This window comes from Ambystoma mexicanum, chromosome 5p, assembly GCF_040938575.1.
Source record: "Ambystoma mexicanum isolate Mex_15411 chromosome 5p, UKY_AmexF1_1, whole genome shotgun sequence".
NCBI lineage: Eukaryota > Metazoa > Chordata > Amphibia > Caudata > Ambystomatidae > Ambystoma > Ambystoma mexicanum.
In genome coordinates, this window is record NC_090930.1 from 342921201 (window position 1) to 342948339 (window position 27139).

The following is a 27139-nucleotide window of genomic DNA, read 5'->3' on the forward strand; positions in this document are numbered from 1 at the left end:
CATGGAGAGACTGCACGTCATCTCGAATGGCTCATTGACCACGTCAGCCTGCTGGGACAGGTCACCCAGGCTGGATTCCTCCGTCTGATGGGGCTTGCTCCAACCCCCTCCTTAACTGGACCCCCTACGCGCCAGTCGTCCTCTGTGCCATCTTCCCACCCATCAGTCACCTGGGTGCCCTGTGGAGCTGCCTCTGACGGTGCGGCCAGGCTGGTGGAGGAGGCATCCCTGCCACAGTCGGGAGTCGGACGTCCAGCAGGGGTGGCCACATCTACGACTGCACCCCAGCCGGCGGAGGATGTGCAGGCAGCAGGAGGCAGTGCACGGGCAGAGGCACAGCAGCAGCAGCAACGTGGTGGGAGCCATGAAGGCTCGGGGCCTTCGACATCGGAGGGGCAGGCATCGGCCAGAGGGCAGGAGGACCCAGGACAGAGAGTGTCTTCCGTGTGGCAGCGGTTGGGCCACGCCATAGATGCGGAGCGGCAGCGGGCGGAAGAGGCACGGCTCACAATGGTCAGGGCGGAGAACTCCATGCGGAGGGCCCTGAGGCGGGCCAAGTGCCTCGAGGCAATCCGCAGGGGTTTGGAGGTGGAGACGTCGACGGCCCTGCGGACCCTCGGGGCCATGGAGGAGGACCGCCTCCGGGACATTGAGGAGGAGTTCGATGATGCCCTGGCCCGGAACATCCACAAGTGAGCCGTGAAACTAGCCCGCTGCCCTTGTACATAGTTTCTAGGTAGTGTTAGGTTTCATTTTTGTTTTTATTTTATTTGGACCTTTCGGACATTGGCCACATTTTTGTATATAGTTTATTTCATTAGTTAGTGTAGTTAGATAGGTTTCCTTTATTTTGTTGGGATAATGGACCCTGGATTGTTCCCATGTACATAGTTGACAGTTGGATTGTATTTTTTTTTCTATTTTTAACCATGGAGCAATGGCTTTCTTTTTTATTTCCCATTGGATTTTGTTTTGTGGACATTGACTTTGGACATTACTTTGGATTTTTATTTTTGGTTTTGCTTTTTTTGACGGACATGCTTCTTTTCATTTTTGTACATTCACGTTTCTGTTTCTTCATTTTTTATTCTATTGATGTTTCCTTTAATACATATTTTTTTTGGTGAACTTCAATGTGTGGTATCTCATTGGTTTCATGCATTTCATGATATGTGTTTTGAGATTCACTGACACCCATTGGGTGTATGTGAGGGAAATGTGTTTGTTTCGGAACTTGCAATTGGTGTTCTGTGATGTAATTGCAAATTATCAGTGGGTGGATGCAATACTCGGGTGGGTGTTTTGCATTTGGAGGCTGACCATAGGGACCAGGGATCTAGATTGTGATGACATGTTGGCTGGGGAACATGAGTTGGACATGGGTGGGGGCCTGCTGGCAGGTGCCCCACAGTGCTGGGGGGTGGGGGTGGTGTGAGACATGGGTGGGGGCCTGGTGGAGGCTGCCCCTGGTGACTGCGGGGGTGGGGGTGGTGGGAGACATGGGTGGGGGCCTGGTGGAGGCTGCCCCTGGTGGCTGGGGGTGGTGGGGAACATGAGTTGGACATGGGTGGGGGCCTGCTGGCAGGTGCCCCACAGTGCTGGGGGGTGGGGGTGGTGTGAGACATGGGTGGGGGCCTGGTGGAGGCTGCCCCTGGTGACTGGGGGGGTGGGGGTGGTGGGAGACATGGGTGGGGGCCTGGTGGAGGCTGCCCCTGGTGGCTGGGGGTGGTGGGGAACATGAGTTGGACATGGGTGGGGGCCTGCTGGCAGGTGCCCCACAGTGCTGGGGGGTGGGGTGGTGGGGAACATGAGTTGGACATGGGTGGGGGCCTGCTGGCAGGTGCCCCACAGTGCTGGGGGTGGGGGTGGTGTGAGACATGGGTGGGGGCCTGGTGGAGGCTGCCCCTGGTGACTGGGGGTGGGGGTGGTGGGGAGACATGGGTGGGGGCCTGGTGGAGGCTGCCCCTGGTGGCTGGGGGGTGGGGGTGGTGGGGAACATGAGTTGGACATGGGTGGGGGCCTGCTGGCAGGTGCCCCACAGTGCTGGGGGGTGGGGTGGTGGGGAACATGAGTTGGGCATGGCTGGGGACCTGCTGACCGGTGCCCCACAGTGCTGGGGGGTGGGGGTGGTGGGGAACATGAGTTGGACATGGGTGGGGGCCTGCTGGCAGGTGCCCCACGGTGCTGGGGGGTGGGGGTGGTGGGGAACATGAGTTGGACATGGGTGGGGGCCTGCTGGCAGGTGCCCCACAGTGCTGGGGGGTGGGGGTGGTGGGAGACATGGGTGGGGCCTGGTGGAGGGTGCCCCTGGTGACTGGGGGTGCAGGGGGACATGCGTTGGTGGGCAGTAGTGCAAGTTGACATGTGGGTTGGCTGGGGGTCATGGCCATGGTGGATGGTGTGCCTGCAGGACATGTGCAGGGTAGGCCCCTGTGGTGTGAGCCACCTGCAGGGGCCGTGGAGGGTGTAGAAGGAACACCTGGGAGGACCCACACGTGCAATTCACGTGTGGTGCTCCCCGCGCACCCCTGTAATACACGTACCCTGATGGAATCGCGTGTGGAACTTCCCGCGCACCCCTGGAATACACGTACCCTGCTGAAATCGCGTGTGTAACTCCCCCTGCACCCTGAAATACACGTACCCTGCTGATATCGAGTGTGGAACTTCACGCGCACCACTGAAATACACGTACCCTGCGGAAATCGCGTGTGTAACTTCCCCTGCACCCTGAAATACACATACCCTGCTGATATCGCGTGTGGAACTTCACGCGCACCCCTGATATACACGTACCCTGATGGAATCGCATGTGGAACTTCACGCGCACCCCTGATATACACGTACCCTGCGGAAATCGCGTGTGTAACTTCCCCTGCACCCTGAAATACATGTACCCTGCTGATATCGCATGTGGAACTTCACGCGCACCCCTGAAATACACGTACCCTGCGGAAATCGCGTGTGTAACTTCCCCTGCACCCTGAAATACACATACCCTGCTGATATCGCGTGTGGAACTTCACGCGCACCCCTGATATACACGTACCCTGATGGAATCGCGTGTGGGACTTCCCGCGCCCTCCTGGAATACACGTACCTGCTGATTTTGCGTGTGGAACTTCCCCCGGACCCCGAAATACACGTACCCTGATGGAATCGCGTGTGGAATTTCCCGCGCACCCCTGAGATACGCGTACCCTGCTCGCACGGGCCCAATCGCGTGTGGAAATTCCCGCGCACCCCTGAAATACACGTACCCTGCAGAAATCGCGTGTGTAACTTCCCCTGCACCCTGAAATACACGTGCCCTGCTGATATCGCGTCTGGAACTTCACGCGCACCCCTGATATACACATACCCTGCGGAAATCGCGTGTGTAACTTCCCCTGCACCCTGAAATACACGTACCCTGCTGATATCGCGTGTGGAACTTCACGCGCACCCCTGATATACACGTACCCTGATGGAATCGCGTGTGGAACTTCATGCGCACCCCTGATATACACGTACCCTGCGGAAATCATGTGTGTAACTTCCCCTGCACCCTGAAATACACGTACCCTGCTGATATCGTGTGTGGAACTTCACACGCACCCCTGAGATACGCGTACCCTGCTCGCACGGGCCCAATCGCGTGTGGAAATTCCTGTGCACCCCTGAAATACACGTACCCTGCAGAAATCGCGTGTGTAACTTCCCCTGCACCCTGAAATACACGTGCCCTGCTGATATCGCATGTGGAACGTCACGCGCATCCCTGAAATACTCGTACCCTGCTCGCACGGGGCCAATCGCGTGAGGTACTTCCCGCGCACCCCAGTGATACACGTAGACCGCTTGCTGTGCTGGTACAGGGTTAGCGCAGCCCTTTGCGCTGGATTGGGTATATTGATGGCTTTTCCCTGCGCGAGAGGCGTTCTTGGGGGCGTAACTGGCGCTGCTGCAGGGTCGCTGCGCCACTCTGCGTCACGGCTGGTTTTGGTGGCTGGAATCCGTGAATACACTGTGCGCGGAAATGGATTTTAGCGCACGCGGCTGGCGCAGGGATTTGCACGCTCACACTGTGCGCCAGCCGCGTGCGCCACTTGTTGTGCGCTGAATTCTATGAATTACCCCCTTAATCTGTTTCTTTTCTATTTTGGTTTAGAACATTAACTATTTATACCGGAGGTCACGGGAGACGATGGAATATGGAGTCCCCTGGATGAAGACCAAAAGATGCCTGCCTCCGGGTGGAGGTGAAGATAAAATAGCCGGAATGCCAAAGAAAAGATGACTTCTATAGAGAAGGATCCAAGAGTACCAAGATGAAAGAGTACCCGAATGAACCAAAAGAGGCAGACAAGAGTCCTGACATATGGAGTTCCACGTATTTATTATTTTAATTAATTGTTTTAATCTGTTATGTTAATTATTTGTTTTAGTTAGTTGTTTTATTTTATTATTTTCAATTGACTTCAAGTATACAATTGAAATACTGGACTGGACACTTCCATTGGGAAGGCAAATGTAGAACATTTTATAAGAATTGAGAAATTCAGTTGAATTTTAATATTATATTGATTGAACAGCGACTTTCAATTTTCATCTTCACGCCAAGGATGTTAATTGTATTGGATTGTTACATTTTTGAAAGAAGGAAAGGAACAAGTTGGATTTTTTCCAATTGTGGCTCTGATTAGCCAAATTAAAAAAAAAGGAGGGTGTATGTAGGAGTGTTTAGAGTGTTTTGGGAGCACAGAGTACAGCACCACTGCACAGGATCAATGTATAGCATGTTTTTTTTTTTTTTTTTTTTTTTTTTTTGAAGTGCAGTGCCACTGCATGGGTTTGGTGCATTGATATAATGTGGTACAGCAAGACATGTGTTGCCAGTGTAACATGGACATATAAGTAAGGGCAGGTTATTCAGTCAAAAACGATTTTTACATATAAAATGCAAATACATTTTTCACAGTTAAATGCCCACAGTTAAAAGCACACATCTGTACCTTCAAAATGCACACCATTTCTCACCTGAAATGCCTATGTTGCAAGAGACACATTTGGTAATTAACAAACTAATCTCACTAACAAGACTAATAATTATAACTCATTAATAAAAGAATGTGTCTTCACTGCAAAAAGAGGCAGACTCTGAAAATCAGTTTTAAACACACATTCAAGTTTTTTTTTTCTTTGCCTTCCTGTGCTCTGTCCACAGTAACTGCAGGAAGCAAAGACTTCGAATAAGCAGGAAATCAACTTGTTACAGTTGCAACTGTACAAGAAAAACCATTGTTAAAAGTAGGAGGATAGAACATGATTTATTCTGATTGGAGCACGTCACATCAAGCATCATGTTAGAGGCTGTGACTAGTGCTTTGCTGCAGAATCTGGGTGAGAAGGGAGAGACATCTTGACACAGCTCGAAGAAGGACGGGGTTGACAGCTGGGGATGCCTGATTCCTAAAGCAGATTCAACTTGGTTGCAGAGACTGGCTTTTCCAGTCAACAAGTCCCAGTTCGAGTGACAGCAGATGCTTGTCCTTGCTGGGTGAACCCCTCCAGAAGGCGAACAGCCAAAGAAGTTACAAGCTGAATAAGCCTGGTAATTATCTCGCTGAGGTGTGGGGTCTGAGTGTGTACGAGAATATTCATTTAGTGTAGGAAAGGAGATTCCTGTGCTTTACTCACGTGTTTAATGTTGCAAATTGAGTTCTTGTCTCCGCCACTCTCTTTTCAGTGTATCACAGATAATGCTGTTACTGTGCTATTTCATTTATTTCTGTAAAGAGTGAGATCGTGTTTAAATGCAACTTTTATAATACACAAAAATATCTGAAAGCAGACGGGTGGTGTGTTTTATATTTACCAATACAGTGCTGATGATGTGGGGAGATGTTTAGACAGTGCAATTGTCATTTTCAAGGTAGCTAAACATAAGATTTGGCTGCAGCTGTGTGCACAATGTAATTCAGTATGAGCAATTATAATTAAATGTGTGTGTTGTAGTCTGCCGGAGGTCTATGAGTCGGCAGAAAGGGAGGCCCGGGACATAGTTCACTACCGTATATAAGATAGTGAAAAATACCACATGATAGCTCGCTGCCGTAGATAAGACAGAGAGAAATTGCCCATGGTGGCACACTAAAAATGAAAATGTGGTGTTCCTGAAATGCAAGCCTGAGGTCTCTCTAGTGATTACACGAAAAATCTAAACAAAAATAAGAGGTTCTGGATATTGGGGCCCCAAATAAAACAAAGGAATTATGCTCACCAAAATACCACCAATCACGCATACCAACCACGCATACCAACCACGCATGTCTGTGTGCTGAAATAATGCATGTCCACTGTATTATTGTTGTACATGGCCCAATCTGAATACAAGGAGTGATTGTTGCTAAATTATTTTTCGGCGGTAAGAAAATACCGTCAGGCCCCAAATCTCCAAAAAAATACCCAACAGACCCAACACTACCATTGTATCTTCATGGACAAGCAAACTTGTAAAATATGTCAAACAATATTGTCATATTTGTCATGTGAACTGGGCACAAACCCTAGCATGTAACTTATTAGTTTGGAGAGGGGCTGGACAATGATTGGAAAAATGTATAAAAGAACCCGCATTAAGATGTCCAGCACTCTCACCCATCACTGTGGTTGCTGGTACACACTGCAAGGTGTTGGGAGACAGATAGCTATCTGTTTTGCTTTGTTTTGAAATCTGTACAGAAATAAAGATTCTTGTATCTTTTGACCCGTGATTGGCAAATTTCATTTTGTAGTTCTTAGCCTCGATATTTCTTTGGTCTTTCAATATGATGACCTCTGGTCTGGCGGTCCCTGCTGAGGGACATTGGGCATCCACCATCATGATGGCTTCCAGTCACTTATGAGCAGTTCTAATTTTCTTTACTAGCTGTTTACTAGTACATCCCATCATGCTGATGGTGTTGCCCTTGACACCAGTGTTTGCCAAATAGCACTTTTTAGTCAATTAGAGAGTGCTTGCTCAAAAGGGTCCATGGAAGGAACAAGCTGCAGCAAAGCCAGATGACCTGAGGACATCTAAAAGGCTGCCAAAAGAAAAACCCTGGGCAATGATGTAATAAGGGTTGGACAGCTTGATCAAGTCAAGCATTGTCCATCTGGAAAGGACAAATGTTTGTATGTATTTGTGCTATATGTGTCTTCTTGTTTGCTGTATTTATTTAATGAGAAGTTTCTCCCACTTTCTCAAATCTTTGCCTCCCACCACCAGAGTAAGACATTGCCTAAGAGCAATGCATCTATTGAATGAATGAATGAATGAATTAATTAATTAATTAATTAATGGTGGGCAGTTCAATACATTAGGGACTACTTTGTTGCCCTGAAAGCACATACATGAATGTGTCTCTGTGTGTCTCTGTGCCCTACCGCCAGGCAGCCACTCTAGAGAAATGATAGCCCTGCTTCCTCTGTGCAAAAACCACCACAAATGGTGTATTGTTTTGTTGGTGAAGTGAAACAAAAGTGATCCGCTAATCATGGCTGCCCCAAAAGCAAAACCATGGTGCCCCTGTTCGCTCCGGGGAGCTACTGTCACCGTTGGACCTCTAAGATCACACACATTCTCCTCATTAAGGTTGCATTCGTTCCTGGATTAACGTGGATGATCAATTTCATACTAGGACATAATCAACGTGAGTACTGTCACTAGCTTTTCAATAGCTTTTCAATTGCTAATCTATACTAGTTACTATAGTGCTCTCCTGTTACCCATATCACTTGTTATGCCCTATGGCCAAGCTCAGCCACCCACTGTCCGATGCTGTGCTTTTTGATCGTCATACGGGTCTGGCTCATGCTGTGCATGGTGTTGTGCCCCATGGTCGCCTACAGACCACCTTTGAAGTTGTGTTGTGCCCTATGGTCGCCTACAGACCACCTTTGAAGTTGTGTTGTGCCCTATGGTCGCCTACAGACCACCTTTGAAGTTGTGTTGTGCCCTATGGTCGCCTACAGACCACCTTTGAAGTTGTGTTATGCCCTATGGTCGCCTACAGACCACCTTTGAAGTTGTGTTGTGCCCTATGGTCGCCTACAGACCACCTTTGAAGTTGTGTTGTGCCCTATGGTCGCCTACAGACCACCTTTGAAGTTGTGTTGTGCCCTATGGTCGCCTACAGACCACCTTTGAAGTTGTGTTGAGTCCCCCCGCTCACAGCACCACCAAGTACACAATCATGCCCATAGCGTCCTGCAAGCTCACCGCTGCCGCCACCACGCTGCTCACCCTCCTCTCCACACTCACTACTCTCAAACTTTATCCTCCCATCCATCCCCTCATCCACACACCACCCAGCCCACTCTTCTACCACAAGCATTTCGCTATTAAGGATATCACACCTGCCATGACAGATGGTACACCCTGTGTAGTAACTCTGCACAGACTAGAAAGACTTAGAGCGCGCACACAGACCCCAGAACTTAGCACACTAGCCATTCCCACGGAATTCAGAAACTATAGGCTGAGTTCCCGCACCACCTCCACACGCTGCCCCCGCACGGAATACCCACACACCCACAGTCCACCACCCACTAACCTAGCCACACCCTGCAATACCACTTCACAGAACATACCAGACACGACCATCACTCACACCTCCACAAGCAAACATCACACACCTCACATCAAATGTGCACTCCTCAATGTCCGATCACTCCCAGCTCATGCCTCTGATATCCATGACATTATAACCAGTAATAACATTGACCTGTTAGCCATCACCGAAACATGGTTACATGAAGCATCAGGCCCTGCCGTTACACTTGCACTACCACCGGGCTTCTCCATACTCAGACAAGATAGGCCAGATCGAATAGGAGGCGGAGTAGCCCTCATCTACAAAGAGAACCTACAGCTCCGACCTATCAGTCACCCTTCAACCAACAACTCTGACCTCTTATCGGCCAAACTCACATTGTCACCCAACAGCACCATCAACATTCACCTACTATACCGCCCCCCAGGCAATTCCCCAGACTCCCAGGACAACATCTTACACATCCTTAGCAACAACATCAAAAGCTCCACCAAAACCATTCTACTAGGGGACCTCAACCTCGGATTTAATGATCCCAAGGACAAATCTGCAGCCACTCTCACCAAGGAACTCAATGACCTGGGCTTCATCCAAAAAGTAGAAAGTCCTACTCACATCAAAGGCCGCATACTTGACTGGATCGCAGACCATAACTGCCTCTCCTCTATCACCTCCAACTCCTCACTGCCTTGGACTGACCACAACTGCATAGAGTTCTCTATTCCTATCACCAAAAACCTTAAGACTCTGACCCCTGCCAGCGCTGCCCAAGTCAGAAGCTCAAAGAAACTCACAGAGGAGAACCTACGCCCACACCTCAATACCCCAGTGTTAGCCCCCCCATTCGCTAGCGACCCCAACATCCTAGCAGACATATATAAAGATGTCCTCACCAAAGCCATCAATGTAATAGCGCCACTTGAATGGAAAAAAGAAAAGAAATCCTTACACTCCAACTCCTGGTTTACTGGAGAACTGCACTCAATGCGATCCCACAAAAGAGCAGCACTAAAAAACTGGCAATCTGACCCCTGCACCAATACCAAAAACATATTCAATTTAATCTCCCACCAATACAAGAGAGCTATCACCAATGCCAAAGCCAACGCCTTCAACACTCGTATCACCAATGCCAAGTCACACTCCAAAGAGATTTTCGCAATCTTTAACGAGCTCATCTCCCCCCCTAACACTCCAGATGAAATAATCAAAGATGAAGCTTGGTGTACCAGCATTCAAGCTGCCATGCTTCACAAAATTGACCTTCTCCAAAAGAAAATCAAAGACCACTGCAAAGCACTTCCTCACCAGACAGGAACCAAACCGACTAACACCCCACCCCCTTCCTCCAAGCCCACCATACCTGACTTCTCCTTCAGAGATGTCACTGAAACAGAAGTTATTAACCTTCTAACAAACCTCAAACCCTCCCCATGCAAAGGCGACATTTGCCCACCTAAACTAGTCAAAGACTGTGCAGACTGCCTTGCGCCGCTCCTCACGGCATTTATCAATGCGTCCTTTAAAACAGGCATCATCCCAGCCAACCTCAAAGAGGCTTGGGTCCGGCCTCTCCTAAAAAAACCAACTCTTGACCCCTCACAACCCAACAACTATAGACCAATAACCACTGTGCCATTCTTGCTGAAATTACTGGACAAAGCCGCACACTGCCAAATCCAACACTTTCTGGAAACCCACTCCATCCTCGGGACGAGGCAATCGGGCTTCCGGAAAGGACATGGCACAGAAACAGCCCTGGTAGATCTGAAGAGCCAGATCACCCAAATCATGGACAAAGGCAAACCGGCTCTTCTGCTTCTTCTAGATCTCTCAGCCGCGTTTGATCTAGTCGATCATAAGACTCTCACCTCCCACCTCACGCACTCAGCCAACTTCTCCAAAGAAGCAGCCGCCTGGATCACCTCCTTCCTCGAAGGTAGGGCCATGAAAGTCTTCTCGGACATCGCTAACGCCACACCGACGACAATCCACTGCGGGGTCCCTCAAGGTTCCTGCACTGCACCCACACTCTATAACTTGTTCACCAAGCCCCTCTTTGACAAACTTGACTCATACGGCATCACCTACACGAACTACGCGGACGACACACAAGTACTACTACCCCTCTCAGGCTCATACAACGAAGACGCAAAGGCACTCCACACTATCTACTCCATCATCAAGGCATGGATGGCAATTAATGGCCTCTGCCTTAATGGTGACAAGACCGAAATCCTGATACTAGGTCAACAGAACACCTTAGACAAACTGGACAAACTGTACACCAACTTCTCAATTGACAACTCCATCATCCCCGTGTCCACAGCCGTCAAGACACTGGGAGTATACCTTGACTCTTCGCTATCTATGACTAGACAAGTCAGCGCTATCACTTCCGCATCCGCACACACCACCAAACTTATAAACGCCATCAAGCCCTACCTCTCTAAACCTAACTGCCTCTCCATAGCAAGGGCAACCATTGGAGCCAAATTGGACTACTGCAATGCTCTCCTAGCAGGCACATCAGCCAAAAACATAAATAGACTACAAATCACACAGAACAACGCTCTCCGGGCCGCTCTCAGTATCCCAAGAAGAGAGCATATCACCCAGGCCAGGCTCTCAGCCCAATGGCTCCCAGTCAAAGAACGGATCACCCTCAAAATCCTCACCCTCACTCACAAATGCCTCTCCTTCTCCGCCCCGCCCTATCTTTCAGATGCCATCCTCAAACCTTCCTCCACACGTCCCACTAGGACGCAATACGCTAACCTACTCTGCACCCCACGCATCAAAAAAGCCAAAGCTGGAGGTCTAGGTTTTCCCTACATTGCAGCACAGACATGGAACGCTCTCCCCTCAGACATCCGAACGGAAAACTCACTTCCCATCTTTCGCAGGAAACTGAAAACCTTGTTCCTGCTAAATAACTAGCAAACTCTCAGGAAGCCATGTAATTATACTGCCTTGCTATTGTATATATTTCCCCTGTAATTTATGTACTGCTTGTAACTACGGTTTCCTCTGCAACTAAGATGTCTGTAACAAGCGCCACGATGCCTCTGGGCTGATGTGCGCTCAACAAATTTGAATAAATAATAATGGTGATCGGCCATGCCAAACAAAAAAAGACACCGTTCACAAGTCCAAGACACCGTTTCTCTATTTACACTATTTTGTAGATACACTTAAGACTGCACACACCCCGGGCAGAATGTGCCCTTAGTTTTTCATTGCCATGCAGGCAAAAAATAAGGGATCTGCCTAATTAAAACCAACACAAATCACACAACACATATACAATACCAAAGTCATGAAAAGCTAACTGATCGGGAAATAGGTCAACAAACTCTCCTGATTGTTGTTGTGTCATTAGGATAAAAGCAGTGATCATGAAAAAAGGCCATTTGGGGGTTAAAAAGTTAAAAGCTATGATAAGGTGAACATTACTTCACGGGAGCCAAGGTTAACACGGTAGTAGAGGGCAGTGGATTGGACTTTAGCATTCAGTGGCTATCTTGTTTATAAGACCTCACAAACCCTTTAGGGCGGCGCAAGAAACAACCAGATGCACTGAAGCCCACAACCCCAAAGCTCTATTATAGCTACATGTTCTTTTGTTATATGATACTATATTTATCTAAATGCTTCGCTCTATTGCTTGCTGCTTATTGCCTACTGTAACATGCTCAATGAAATGCCAATAAATTATGTTTCAGGAAAAAAAAGAAGAAAAATGGAGCATCACACTTTATTTGACACACATCAGTGGAAAATAAATGAATGCCCTGTTGCATCATGTCTACAAAAAGCACAGCTGCGTGTGCCTCGATTGAATCATGCCTATGAAACAGGGGGACACACAACACGGCTTCATGAAACCATTGTTTTAGACCAACTCACAAAATAAAAAATAAAAACATCGCACTCTGGCACTTCTGGAACCCATACATGTCATGGTTCCACTGCACATGTGTGAGAAAGTGTTTTTACATGTTCATTGTGATATGATATGATATGATATGACATGGCATTTATAAGTTAAACTATGTATTCTGGGGCTAGAAGTTGCAGAAATTTCAACTTAGTATCTGAAGAAAATTCAAATATCCAAATAACTTTGATGCATACAGAACACGTTATAACTACACAGCTGTACACTCGCCACAAAAGCTGCATTTAGGTGCTCGCCAATGCCGTGGCTGCCCGTTCATAAAGCCATGATGTAGTCGGTCACTATAGAAGAGCGCTGAGTGCGGTCAAACCATTAGGCAACAAATCATGGGCAATGTAGCCAGCATTCTCATACATACCAAAGACATGCACGGTTGTGAAGGACTCGCGCCCACTGTATCCTACACCATGAAATATATCCAAGTCAAATCAACAGAAAGGAGCATACCGTTGTTACACGTGAACAACAAATAAACAAGCTATTCAAAAGCATCAATGGCACACTTGTCACATGACCACAGTGCCTCGGTGGCTTGCGGCCACTGGAAACACATTGCAACAACTGCCAATCTTACCTTAATGTACCTCACAGCTGAGTCACGGGTGTTGTCACAGCGGCCATCGTGTTCTCCTCAAGATACATAATGTGTTTTGTCAAAGATCTGTATATAAACCCAGCAGAAACGAGATTGTTTCAGTGCACAGCCAACGAAGGCCTGCTGGGAGCGTGGAGTTTGGAAGTGCTATGCAATTGTCTTTCCCCAGAACATTTCTGAAGAACATGCCACTAAACACTGGTGGTTATTTATTTTTCTGGTCTGACTTCAGCAATTGGGTGATGATACTGTCCTCCGAGATGCGCCAGCTGGATTCCTGTCTCTTTTCAACAATAGCATACATTTTTTGTTATCCTATGATCTGACGCTTTCAGATGTTCAATGTTAAAATGCTGCCTCCCTGTTATACATGTACGTGAGAACCCTCTCTTCTTTGATTTATGTCAAGAAAAGCTAGAACGGGCTTCGGCAGCTTTGCTGGCATGCACAGTGAGAAACTATATACATTTTCTATAAAAAACTAAGAATATGCAGGTCAAAATGACTTTCGAAGCATCATTTATAATTGGCGATGTTGTCACCCACTTTAGTGCTAGCCATATATTTCCTGTTGGCTGCACACATAACATAATGACCTTCCGCATTTGACTGCTGTCAAATTATATGGAAAAAGCCACAATCTGCCCTCAAAAGATGGCATCCTTTCTTTTCCTTTCTTCAAGTTATTTCTGTTCTTTTTTTATGCTATGTGTTAGAGTGGCATAGCCACTTCATTACCCAGTGAATGTCTACATCAAAATAAAGGCAGGAAGCAGGGTGTAAAGAACCGAGTTGTCATAAATCCTTTACATAGTCACCGCCATATGTGACACGTTTCCCCTGTTATGCTTTGTGACTTATACTTGTCCCTTTATTATAGAGCGGCAGAGAATGTCAGCTGAGAACCGTTCCAGGCTTGCAAGTGACAGGACTGGACAGGAGAGGCTAAGAAATAGCTTGGACCTGTGAAAGGCCATGGTGAAAGAAAAAAAAAACATGATAAAAACTATAGTAGCATGAAATTGGAATTGCTAGGCCTGAAATTGACTGTAAGGGAGAAGCTCCAAATCAGTTTAAGGAATCATGTACACTGAAAATATTATATAGCACCCCACGTGAATTAGTTGTATTGTAGCATTTAAAGGTTAGAAAATACTTATGTATATGAAGAATTAATTAACATTGGAAACGGACAGTGGCCACTGTGCTATTCATCTGAAACAGAAGACAGGAGATCCATAATATAAACCCAAGTATTGGGGCAGAAATATAATCTAAAACAAACACTGCAGGGTAGGTATATTAGAGACCAGTGATAATATATATTTTATGTTCAACAAGTCACAAAATACACACTAAATAATTAGGGCAGAAGGGACTAAACAAATAGGGGTGTGTGAAACAACGTCACTCTCTATTCAATGTAGCATATAAAAGTCAGACTGTCATTGTCATCATTTCCCTCAAGGACATGTCTGGGGACCTGAACTTTACGCTATACTTTCACTTCGTAATCAGCAGCCCTCCATCGCCTAAAACCCATGCATTCTGTAACTTGTGGTGATGGGACAAACTCCGAAGAGTGGGAATGATGAGTAACAAGCAGGTTGAACATATCCATGTCCGTATCTCTTTCACCTAAGGGCTATGGTTGTTAAGGGTTGGCAACTAGCGTTCTGTGTTTTGGATCTTCCCAACCGTTTTCCGATTTGGTATCACCCTCTGCTTTCTAAGAATTAAAATAGAATTTGTGTCTGATTTTGGTACTGTCAGATCTTGCTCGGATATGGAGCATGATGCACCAGAACCTACACCCCCTGTGGCAGAGGTTTTGAAACGCGGCCCCATCTCCTTCTCTCTTCTCCTCTCTTTTCTTCTTCACTCTACTACCCCCTATTTCAGCTTTGCCCCTTCCCTTCCTCTCCCATTTCCCTCAGCATTTATCAGGTATCTGAATTGTATTGAATGAGATCAACTGAGGCAGACACCAGTGTATTGTTCATTAGTTAGGGATGCGTACATTTTTCAGCCATAGTCAGAAAATGCAACCGAACTTTAGCAATACCAGGTTGGATTGTACGTGTTCAACATTTCTTGTCTTTTAGACTGTTAGATTTTAATCTGGGTTCCGATCCTGGAAGACATAATGTATTCACATTCACTCATAGACCTCAGGTTTAAAATGTCCAATCACTTATTTATTGTCTCTACGGGTTTGTGATCATCTGCTTTGCATCCTGGGTCTGATGACTCTGGTTTACTACATCTTGTACTTGCCTACTACTAGACTACTTTGCATAGGGTGCCTGGGCACCATGTGTACCTGCCATGCTAGGACACACAGAAGTAGGAGATTAAAAGTGATATTTTATAAGCAAAAACCTAGAGTCTACAGCAGGACATGGTCAAATGTGTTTACCTAGAGGCTGCACTTCAGAGTCGGAGCCACCTATTGGTCTTAGGCTTGCTCTGCCAAGGCCCCATTATCCCCTTCCTATGAAATGGGGATCATCAGTCTAATGCCTATGTAGACTCTCTTACACCTCTTGTCCTCTGCTTACCCTCTGACTTCTCATCTAGTATATCCTCGCCACTTTGTAACAAGCTTGCACCTACACCCTTCCTCTGCTCATTTCCACCTACCTATGTAGACATGTTACCATTTCTCCTGTGATTTTTTTTCTGACCTCCTTCTGGTGATTCCTTTAAACCTCTTCACCTTCTCTAATCTCTCTTACAACACCTTCCTGATGATTTGTTCTCTTCGCATCCACGTAATTTCTAATTTCATCCACCTCTCTAGTATCTGTTCTTGAAGTCTGCTTTCAACCTCTTACTCCTCTTCTTTATTATCTCTACACTCCTCCATATAGCTCTTACCAATCTCATCACTTCCCCTCCCTCCAACTACCTCATTCTCTTTTTACTTAACGGCCTCTTTCATATCTCTCTCTGTCTCCATCAACGTTCTCCACAACTCTAAGGCATGCTTCTTCCACCCACACGACTGTGAATCTGAGCAAGCTTTTTTATGGTCTTAGCACCTCCTTTTGGGCAGCCCTCTACATCTGTGGGTACACTTCTGTCTCCTGATTGTTGAGTAACAGGTTTGGGGAGGCAGAGTTTGAAAATATAAATCAATTGATTGCAGTGTTGTTCTGCTGCCGTAAACTGCAATGCAGTCATGCCCACCCACGGTGTCCGGTCAAAGGGTCGACTACAAAGGGTCGAATGGTCAAAGGATCGACACCAAAGGACCGAAAACAATTACTTTTTTGGGGGGGTTTCGTTTATGGAAAAAAAGTGGTTTTTACCACAAAAAAACGGGGGTTTTTACCCAAAAAAAATGTAAAAAAAAAGAAGAAAAAAAAAGACATTTCGATCCTTTTGTTTTCGGTCCTTTGGTGTCAACCCGTTGACCATTCGATCCTTTGGTTGTCGATCCTTTGACCTAAAACCCCCACCCACTATCTTTGTTTCCTCACGTGCACAGAACATAAGTAAGTGTACGATCGTTTAACATGCCTTTTCTCAATAACTGCTGCAGCATGCATGAGTTACAAAATGCTGCAGGTTCGGCATGCCTCGTCAGTTGCAGTAAGGTTTTCATCCATCTTGCTCACCTTGAGCTACCTCACTGAATACTATTGTTAACTAAATTACAGGGACTTAGACCTGCATTACTCACACATGAATTATTTAAAGGGATAGGCATAAAGACATGTATAGGGGCTTGCTTTGTCCCCCACCTTTGGGGAGTGTGCTTGGTCATTGTTAGCGAGAAATCTCATTAATGTGATAATTTCCCTTACCTTTTGAGACCCTCAGAAACTTTGCTGGATTTTTAGGATTTGATTTTTTACCTGGGAAGAGTGTGAGCCTTTTTTCCCACTCTTCCATGTATTTTCATGTGTGTTTTACTTTTGTGTTCTTTGTATATGGAGTTTTAAAACAACTCCAAAGGCATCATCGTTTCTGTGTGCCACACAACACCTTCAGTGCAGTGGCACAGGTATGTCTTTCAGACTCCCCAAGGATTAAATACCTTCTCTGGGACTGACTACTGTCTCCCAGAGCATGTAAAGTTAAATTGACTTTACTAGTCTCTTTCAATTTACAGACCCAGCACACCCTATCTTCCTATAGAGAGCTGGAACACTCATGTAACTGTCAAATACTACCCTTTCCTACTTGAAATGGCTGGTGGCAGTGGTTTAGATCAAACTACCATGATTTTTCCCAACCACGAACAATGGTAGCTAAAAATTGGGTCAGCCATGTTTTTCAATATGGCGCTCAAGACCTATCTGTAAAAATAGACTTTGGTCAACTTTTTTCGCCATTTCTTTTTGAGAAGGTCCTTCTTATATTTGTCTCTAGGCACCAAACCAGGTTTGGTCCCCTTGTTTGTTGGCCTTTGGCGGGCGCCTGAGTGTCTAGGGTGGACAGGATGTGAGGGAGGTGCCCAAAGCTCCCTGTGCTTAGTCTCCTAGGTGACCTGAATGCACTCTGGCGTGATTGGCCAGCTGGCTGTCCGGCAAGTGACAGACAGACTGGAATGAATGGGGGAAAACTGTTTAAAAGCAGATCTCTAGGAATTGGAAAGCAGAGTCAACCACTGGAACGAAGGACCGAAGACGAGCTGAAGGAAGACGACTGCTGCAACTGCTGGATGACCGGTGAAGCCCTGCTGCAGGTCCAAATTGCCTGAAACTCCAATCGACAGCAAGCCCTTTAAGGTTAACTTCTCGCCTTAACTTTGGTGGTGACAACCAACTCACAAGCCGCCTGGACACCGTCCCCGCCTGATCGAATTTTCTGCGGAGTGCTATGGAAAACCAGATAGCCAGTGGGAAGGTTACCAGTTTGTGGTCTTTAAGGCACTCATACCTTATACCGAAATGTTGCCAAGTTTGTGGCCTCTTCCCTGGGCAGTGCAGGAACCTCCCGATGCCCTCCTTCTTGTCCCCACAACTGAAGCTCAGGAACAGCGAGTTCTGCTCGAACTGCAGGGAACAACTGCCTCAGCTATAGCTCTTCTTCACTTTAAAGGTACTGTGCAAAGGTGGTCCGGAAATCTTTTCGACCACGGTGGAAGTTTGTGAAACTTTCCGGACTTCGAAGGCTTGTCCTTCCCTGAACCAACATTTAACTTTTCGTCTGACCAAATTCTTTTACCCCTTTTTGAAAGGAAATGAAGTGCCATTTTGCTCCCACTTCAAGGGAGCTAAACTTGTTCAGTAACTTATAGGTTGTGTATTTGTGGTTTATTAGTGTGTGATAGTGAGCTGCTCTTGCTAGTGGAATGTTTTCCAACTAACTGTAAATAAATGTTTATTCTTTTACCAAGAAACATTGAGTCAGTGTTTGTTTGAACCACTGTGATTGCTAGTCCTTTGTGTAACCTGCTGTACTGCTCACTTTACTCTTGAGATAAGTCTGGCTGCTCAGCCACTTCTACCACATTACTGTGTAGTACAGGCTTGTACCAAAGGTGAAATTGTACTGACACTTGTAGTCTTAATTGCATGTGGTGTTCCGAGGGGTACTGCATGTGATTCTGCCTAACATTCATGTAGGTTTTGCAGACCTCCTGTCCATCAGGAGCCAATTGCTCTTCCTTAGATGTAGCCCTATATATGCAACCTCATAACAGTTATCCTCATCAAAGGATTAAGACAAAGACACTGCTTGTTTGTGCCTGCTTGAACTCAATCACGGCCAACGAATGTGAGGCATACATTTTTCAACATCAAGAAGACACTATAATTTGTCCATTAGATCACACACTCTAAAGGGCCTTGACCATCAATAATCACAAAACCCTTCCACTGTGAATACTCATAACCTCTTCCACATCCTTTTAATCTCGCCATGTTCTCACTCATACTGATGCTAATCATCAACACGTGCCTCTCCCCCACTGCGTGCACCATGTTTAACCAGGGACAAATAAATGCCAGGGTGCTCTTCATTTGCCATTTGCCACATCACAGAAGCAACCACATTCTATCTCATCCATCACCCAGCTAACATGTGTGGGTCATTCTTTGATGATATCTCTGACCTCAATACCTTGGTCTCAAGGGCACGCTCAACAAGCATCTTCTTTGATGATCTCAACTCACCAGGAACCGAAGCTGACAAGGCCACCAGGGATGTTCTCTATAATCTCACAGAATCTATGAACATAAACAAATGTTCTGAACTCAGGGATGTCATTTAGGGGTCGCCAGAGGTCGCAACTGCGACCTGTGAGGTCTCCCTTGCAACCTCTAAAAGAAGAAATCAAAAGAAAAGTTAATTTCTTTTTTTTTCCTTGTAATGCAAGCTCATGGGCTGTGGCCAGCACCATGTGGCTCTTCACTTCTGGAGTGGCTGGCTTTCTTGTTCAGGCCCATTAAAGAAAAGAAGGAAAATAGCCACATGCATAACACTTTCAGCACTGACCCTAAATAAGAAAGAATTTGAATACCAAATAATGTGTCTTTCTAGAATTCTATACAATAATTGCTAGACTCATTAAAGGTTTATTTCAGGCACACTTCAGGGGGTGAGTCGCTGATTTAGTCTGTTCGTAACCCCCTCTACTCAGCCTTTCATCCTTCTGAGGTCGATAAATGAGTACCACCACAGGTTGGGTGATATTGGGTCTATATTTTTTCTATATAAAGCGCTTAAGTGTAAGTGCTATATAACAATACATCATTATCATTCGGTCATGGACGTCTGCTTGCAGTCACAGTTATTTGGTAATATAGGCCTATACACACTGATTTTAACAATACATATGGTGATCCATTCTTGTATGAAATGTATATCACATTATAGTGATATCGTAACCATATTTTTTGCAGTTAAAATGCTTCCCGCAATATCACTTTGGTTGGGGTGAAATGACATCACTTCCTGTAATGTCATCAGAGGTCAAGGGTCATGTGATGTCACTTCCACTACCCCTCGTAGTTTGGTGAAATGACGTCCCCGTCTGAACTCTAGACAAATCAGCGGAAACAAAGTGAATCATTTCTTCTCTATGTCTCCACTGATAAAATACTGCAATCCAATTCCACCTATCTGTGGAAGATCCACTGCCATCCAAATCCTCCTCATCCATACCCTTCTGTCTAATAATGGACAAGCGAAGCATGCAATGGTCTCCAGACACTCACTTAAGAATTGCCCCTTCAAAGGACTAGAATAATTTCTTGCATTGCTTACCAGCTAATTCAACACAAACATCTGCAGTTTATTTTCAACCTTCAACCAAACTATAAAAGAACTGAAAGGCATACATGCACAGCTAAACCAACATCTGCCAGGGTTAAAACGTTTGCCCCTCGGTATACCCAAGAACCAACTATTCCCGATTCCCTCTACCTTAGAGCCCTCCAGCTCTTTTGCTAAGCTTCAGTACTTTGAACACTCTCAGTGCAGTGACACAGGGAAGCCTTTTAGTCTACCCCAAGATTTAAATACCTTCTCTGGGAAAAACTACTGTTTCCCAGAGAAAGTAAAGTGAAATGGATTTTACTAGTCTTTTCAAATTCTTAGACCCAGCACACCCTATCTTACAATAGAGTGGTGGAGGGGTTACTTAGTATCCCCTATGTCTAGAAACTCATGTTGCAGTCAAATGCTACCCTTTCCTCTCGAAATGGCTGGTGGCAGTGGTTTTACAACAAACTACCATGATTTGTCCCGACTGCGAACACCGGTAGCGTTAAATGGCAGAAGCCATGTTTTTCAAGATGGCGTCTGAGCCCCCTTTGTTTAAACAGGTCCTGGCCTTCTTTTTTCACCATTTCTTTTTGGAAAGGTCCTTCTAGAGTTTGTCTCAGCGTGCCAACCCAGGTTTGGTCCCTTTGTTCCTACGCCTTTGGTGAGCTTCAGGACTGAAGACTGCCTCTGGCGCCTGAGTGTCTGGGGTGGGCAGGAAATGGGGGAGGTGCCCGAAACTCCCTGTGCTTTGTCTCGAAGGAGACCCAAAAGCACTCTGGCATGATTGGCTGGCTGACTGTCTGCCAAGGACAGCCAGATATAGCACAACCATCCACATATACAGTTGGCAAATCCTTGCATGTTTTTTCATCAAAAGCTTTGTGTGGTGATTGTTCAAATTCCTCCAAACTAGTTTCCACTTCCATTTCATTTGGTATTTGTTCAGCTGCACAGTAATGTAAGTCAGCTAACCCTTGAGCAATTGGGCTCTTTTTATTTTGTCCATATCTCACTTCTACAGGAAAACCTTGTAATGCCAGCATCCATGAAGTGATTCTGGACTGTGCTAGATTACCTGACCTAATTCTTTTACTCTCTAAAAACTGCAAAGGTTGATGATTTGTTTCAATAATCACCTTTTCTCCCTGAACAATCGGGCGGAAATGTTGTAGCGCCCACACAGTGGTTAATAGGGCCTTTTCACATTCATTAAATTTCATTTCAACTTGGGAAAATGCCTTACTTGCATAGGCAATTGTTTTGTGATTCAAATCATGTTTTTGTGATAACACTGCTGACATACAATTTTCAGAAAAACCTATTTCTATAAAGAAATCCCTACCTTTAATGGGATATGCTAAACATGGTGCCTTTACCAGACATTCCTTCAGTTTAGCCACTGCCTTTGACTGCTCTTTTTCCCATTTCCAGGGAGTATTCAGTTTAAGCAGTTTAGTCAATGGTTGAGTGATTTCAGCATAATTTTCAATTAATTTTCTGTTATACCCTGTCATTCCTAACAAACCTTTTACTGCTTTCACATTCTTAGGATCTTTTAATCTTTGTATGGCCTCTATCTTCTTCTTTTGTGGTGTTAGCCCATGTTCAGTCACTTCATGGCCTAGAAAGTTCTTTGGCGCCTGCTTTCTGCAATTGGCCAAGCACATGTCTTATTTCATCAAAATGGCTTTTCAGGCCTTCATTTTTTATCAAGACATCATCCACGTAAACTATGGTTCCTCTTTCCGCTGCATCAGGCATGGCCTTTCTCAAAAATATACCAAATTCACTCCCACTATTGATGTACCCGAACGGCGTTCTAAGCCAGGCGTATTGAGTCCTGTCAAATGTAAAGGAAAATAAATTCTGTATCTCCTCTGCCAATGGCACGCACCAATATCCAGAGGTGAGATCTAATGTGGTAAACACTTTTGAACCATGTACCTGAGCTAAGCCCTGATCAATGAATGGCAAAGGCCATCTGGACACTGGTACTCTTTTATTTAACTCTCTCAAGTCTGCACATAGCCGCCATTGACCATTTGGCTTTAACACACCTAAAATAGGTGAATTGGATGTGCTATGAATGGGCCTGATGATTCCCCGTGATTCCAAATGTTTAATAATCTCTGCCAATGATTCTAAACATGCCAGCGGTAGTCTATACTGGCGTACAAACACTGAACTTCTGCTACACCCTTCTGGTAGTGTGGCCACATGTAAATCAGTTAAACCACAATCATAAGCATCTTTTGCAAATACATCCTTAAACTCCATAAATATCTCCCTCAGATTATTTCTATCCTCATTGCTGTCACACGCATCTGCTAAGGAGATCTGCTCTTCTACCATTTTGGAAAATTCTGTAAAATCTTCTGGTAAGTGAATCTCGGCACTTTCCTCTAACTGTGTGGCTGTGTCTTTTTGTAAAGCTGCCACTTTTAAATATTTTGACATATCAGCTTCCACTTCAATGGGATGATTTTCTATTTCATTTACATTTAAATTAAATATTATGCAATCCTCTTGATGGCAGCACACTGTCTCATTTGAATCATAAGGATACACAGAATGAATTTTAAATATTCCTTTGGGTTTGAGAGTCCAGGTGTTCTGGCAACTCACCCTTGGCACCTACATACTTTTCAGGGATATTTCCAATCACCATGTTATTTAAATCTGCCGTATAATGTGATTTTTGTATGGCCATTCCTAATGGGGAGTTTTCCTCTAAATGAATATCCTGACAACCTTTATTATTTACCATAATTTTTACAGATCCTTCACCAATATCTACCAATGGAATGTATTCATAATCCAGGCCTTGCTGTTTTATGGATTCATTCAGGCATACAAATGCATCAAAGTCTTTCATCTGCTGTCCATTTTTGCATTTCAGTGTTATTGCAAACTGTTTTGTAAATGCAGGAATAATAGTATCTTTCCTCATTTGTAATTCGATTGCATAAGGAACCAGTTGTGCACAATGATAAGCCCTTCTTTTGTCTTCAAATTCAGGTGCTGGGCCACCCAGGCGTGACCATATTTTTTGATTAAGGAAATCTAACACCATACACATTCTATGCATGATGTCGTTGCCCATGTAAAAGTCATTTTGTGCTCCACTCACTATCCAGACATTATGGTGAATTGTTTTTTGTCCAATGTTAATTTTCAGCATGCATCTGCCTGCAATTCGGTTTTCAAAGTCTGGACTGTCCAAACCAGAGACATATTGGTACTTAATTCTAAATTTCGGGATCTCCTCCCTCTCCATCATTTTTTGCAATATTTCTCATTAATGAAGCTCCTCTCCTGTTCAAGCGCTAAAGTGGCTTTTATTGTTTTAAAACAGTCATTTATACCAACATGAACCTATGGTTGCTCATCTTCCATGTGTATTTCAGCAAGAGTGGTAATGTGTTTTTCTGAATCTGTTTTAGGAGCAATGTTCTGTTTGATTGTTTTCTCTTTTAAATAAAAACGTAATGTGTGCTCATCTATGGCAGTCTGCCAATTTTTCCTTGGGTCCAAGTAGATTTGTACAGGTAGTCCTTCATTGTCGCTCTGCATTTTGTCTTGACACATTAATATAACAGTGACACTAGGTATGCAACTATTCTGGAGAATAGTTTAGCAACAATCACTCCTTGTATTCAGATTGGGCCATGTACAACAATAATACAGTGGACATGCATTATTTCAGCACACAGACATGCGTGGTTGGTATGCGTGGTTGGTATGCGTGATTGGTGGTATTTTGGTGAGCATAATTCTTTTGTTTTATTTGTGGCACCAATATCCAGAACCACTTATTTTTGTTTAGATTTTTCATGTAATCACTAGAGAGACCTCAGGCTTGCATTTCAGGAACACCACATTTTCATTTTTAGTGTGCCACCATGGGCAATTTCTCTCTGTCTTATCTACGGCGAGCTATCATGTGGTATTTTTCACTATCTTATATACGGTAGTGAACTATGACCCGGGCCTCCCTTTCTGCCGACTCATAGACCTCCGGCAGACTACAACACACACAGTTAGTTATAATTGCTCATACTGAAAAACATTGTGCACACAGCTGCAGCCAAATCTTGTGTTTAGCTACCTTGAAAATGACAATTGCACTGTCTAAACATCTCCCCACATCATCAGCACTGTATTGGTAAATATAAAACACACCACCCACTTTCAGATATGTATGTGTATTATAAAAGTTGCATTTAAACACAATCTCACTCTTTACAGAAATAAATGAAATAGCACAGTAACAGCATTATCTGTGATACACTGAAAAGAGAGTGGCGGAGACAAGAACTCAATTTGCAACATTAAACACGTGAGTAAAGCACAGGAATCTCCTTTCCTACACTGACTGAATATTCTCGTACACACTCAGCCCCCACACCTCAGCGAGATAATTACCAGGCTTATTCAGCATGTAACTTCTTTGGCTGTTCGCCTTCTGGAGGGGTTCACCCAGCAAGGACAAGTATCTGCTGTCACTCGAACTGGGACTTGTTGACTGGAAAAGCCAGTGTCTGCAACCAAGTTGAATCTGCTTTAGGAATCAGGCATCCCCAGCTGTCAACCCCGTCCTTCTTCGAGCTGTGTCAAGATGTCTCTGCCTTTCTTCCCCCAGATTCTGCAGCAAAACTCCAGTCACAGCCTCTAACGTGATGCTTAATGTGACGTGCTCCAATCAGAATCAATCATGTTCTATCCTCCTACTTTTAACAATGGCTCTTCTTGTACAGTTGCAACTGTAACAAGCTGATTTCCTGCTTATTCGAAGTCTTTGCTTCCTGCAGTTACTGTGGACAGAGCACAGAAAGGAAAAGAAAAAATACCTGAAAAAAAAAAAAAAACTTGAATGTGTGTTTAAAACTGATTTTCAGAGTCTGCCTCTTTTTGCAGTGAAGACACATTCTTTTATTAATGAGTTATAATTATTAGTCTTGTTAGTGAGATTAGTTTGTTAATTACCAAATGTGTCTCTTGCAACATAGGCATTTCAGTTGAGAAATGGTGTGCATTTTGAAGGTACAGATGTGTGCGTTTAACTGTGAAAAATGTATTTGCATTTTATATGTAAAAATCGTTTTTGACTGAATAACCTGCCCTTACTTATATGTCCATGTTACACTGGCAACACATAGCTTGAAACAACTGCATCATAGCAATGCACCAAACCCATGCAGTGGCGCCGCATACAAATGCTCAATAACACATGTCTTGCTGTACCACATTATATCAATGCACCAAACCCATGCAGTGGCACTGCACTTAAAAAAAAAAAAAATCATGCTATACATTGATCCTGTGCAGTGCTGCTGTACTCTGTGCTCCCAAAACACGCTAAACACTCCAACATATATGAACTCAAACTATTTGCACTGTTTTAGAGTAACTGTAATGTTTGTTTCATTAACGTATGCCTTTTTGCTCCTACTTCAAATTCTCTGAATGCTATTTGGCTCCTCCTTCAATGTAGTTTAAATGCCTCAGAACCTGATATTGTGAAGTAGTGAAGTATATTTTGTGTGATATAGATTGCCTCGTTCTAGTGAATGTTTTATAACTGACTGTGAAATAAATTAATACGTGTTTTACCAAGAAACCTTGAGTATAAGAGTCTATTTGAATACTTGTAATTATAGACCTCTGTGTAACATCCTTACAGCTCACATTCCCTCTTGAGATAAGCCTGGCTGCTCAGCAACGCTACCACAGAACTGTGTTGTTAAGCAGAACTCACTGGGCACTCATCACTGGAGCTAAAGCTTCATATTACTCCACAACTATTGCGTCAGCCACTTACAAAGAAAAGCCTACCTACTGGCAAACAAACATTGCTCCAACCGGTTTTCCAGTCCAGTAATTCCTAAGTGCACAGAAAAATGTAACATATCTGCAACTTCTTCATCACCAAAATAGATCAAATCAGATAATTTATCAATGTGTTAAGCCTGTGCATGCACATCATCCCATCTTGCACATTGCAACCTTGAGCAACCTTTACACTACTTAAACTAAAAGGCCTCACTCCTGTGTCCAAAAACCTACCTCATTCCAGGATGTCATTCTTCTCTATAACATTAATGGAACAGTTCTCATAATATGCCCTTATCTACATTCTCAAAATGGCTAATGCATCACTCAATCAGGGCATTTTATCATGCAATTTAAAAACAGCATTACCTGCCCAATCCTCAAAAAAGGGACTCTTGAACTAGGCAAATTTGCTAACTACTGACCGAGCACTAGCCTTCTGTTGATTGGACTAACCAACATGTCCAACTCCATGTCTACGAACCTGGATTAAGACTCAGATGCAGCTTCAAGACTGACAAAATCCAGGTGAAATACAATGCTTTCCATGAGATGGATAGAGGAAACTCCTGTCTATTGGTCTTTCTTCAACTCTGTCACATTTCAACAGTAGACCACTTCGAATTTACAAGCCTGTAGATGGAATTTAGTTCATAAGGACAGACCTCAATTGTGCAAATTTGTATCTGACAGTTGCCTCAACATTCTTGGAGTCCGATAGGGATCAATACGTTCCCATGTGTTTTGATATCGCTCTATGGAGACACTCGGTTTGCCTCTAGAAAAGGCTAATATCTAAGTTCTCAAACACACTGATGATTTTCAGTAATACCTCAAAATGAATTGTACTCAAGACATGTCATGCCTCAGGAAATGCCTCACATCCTTCCAAGCTTCAATGGCAAACACCTACATGAAACTAAGGAGAACATCTACATAGTAAGCTTTCAG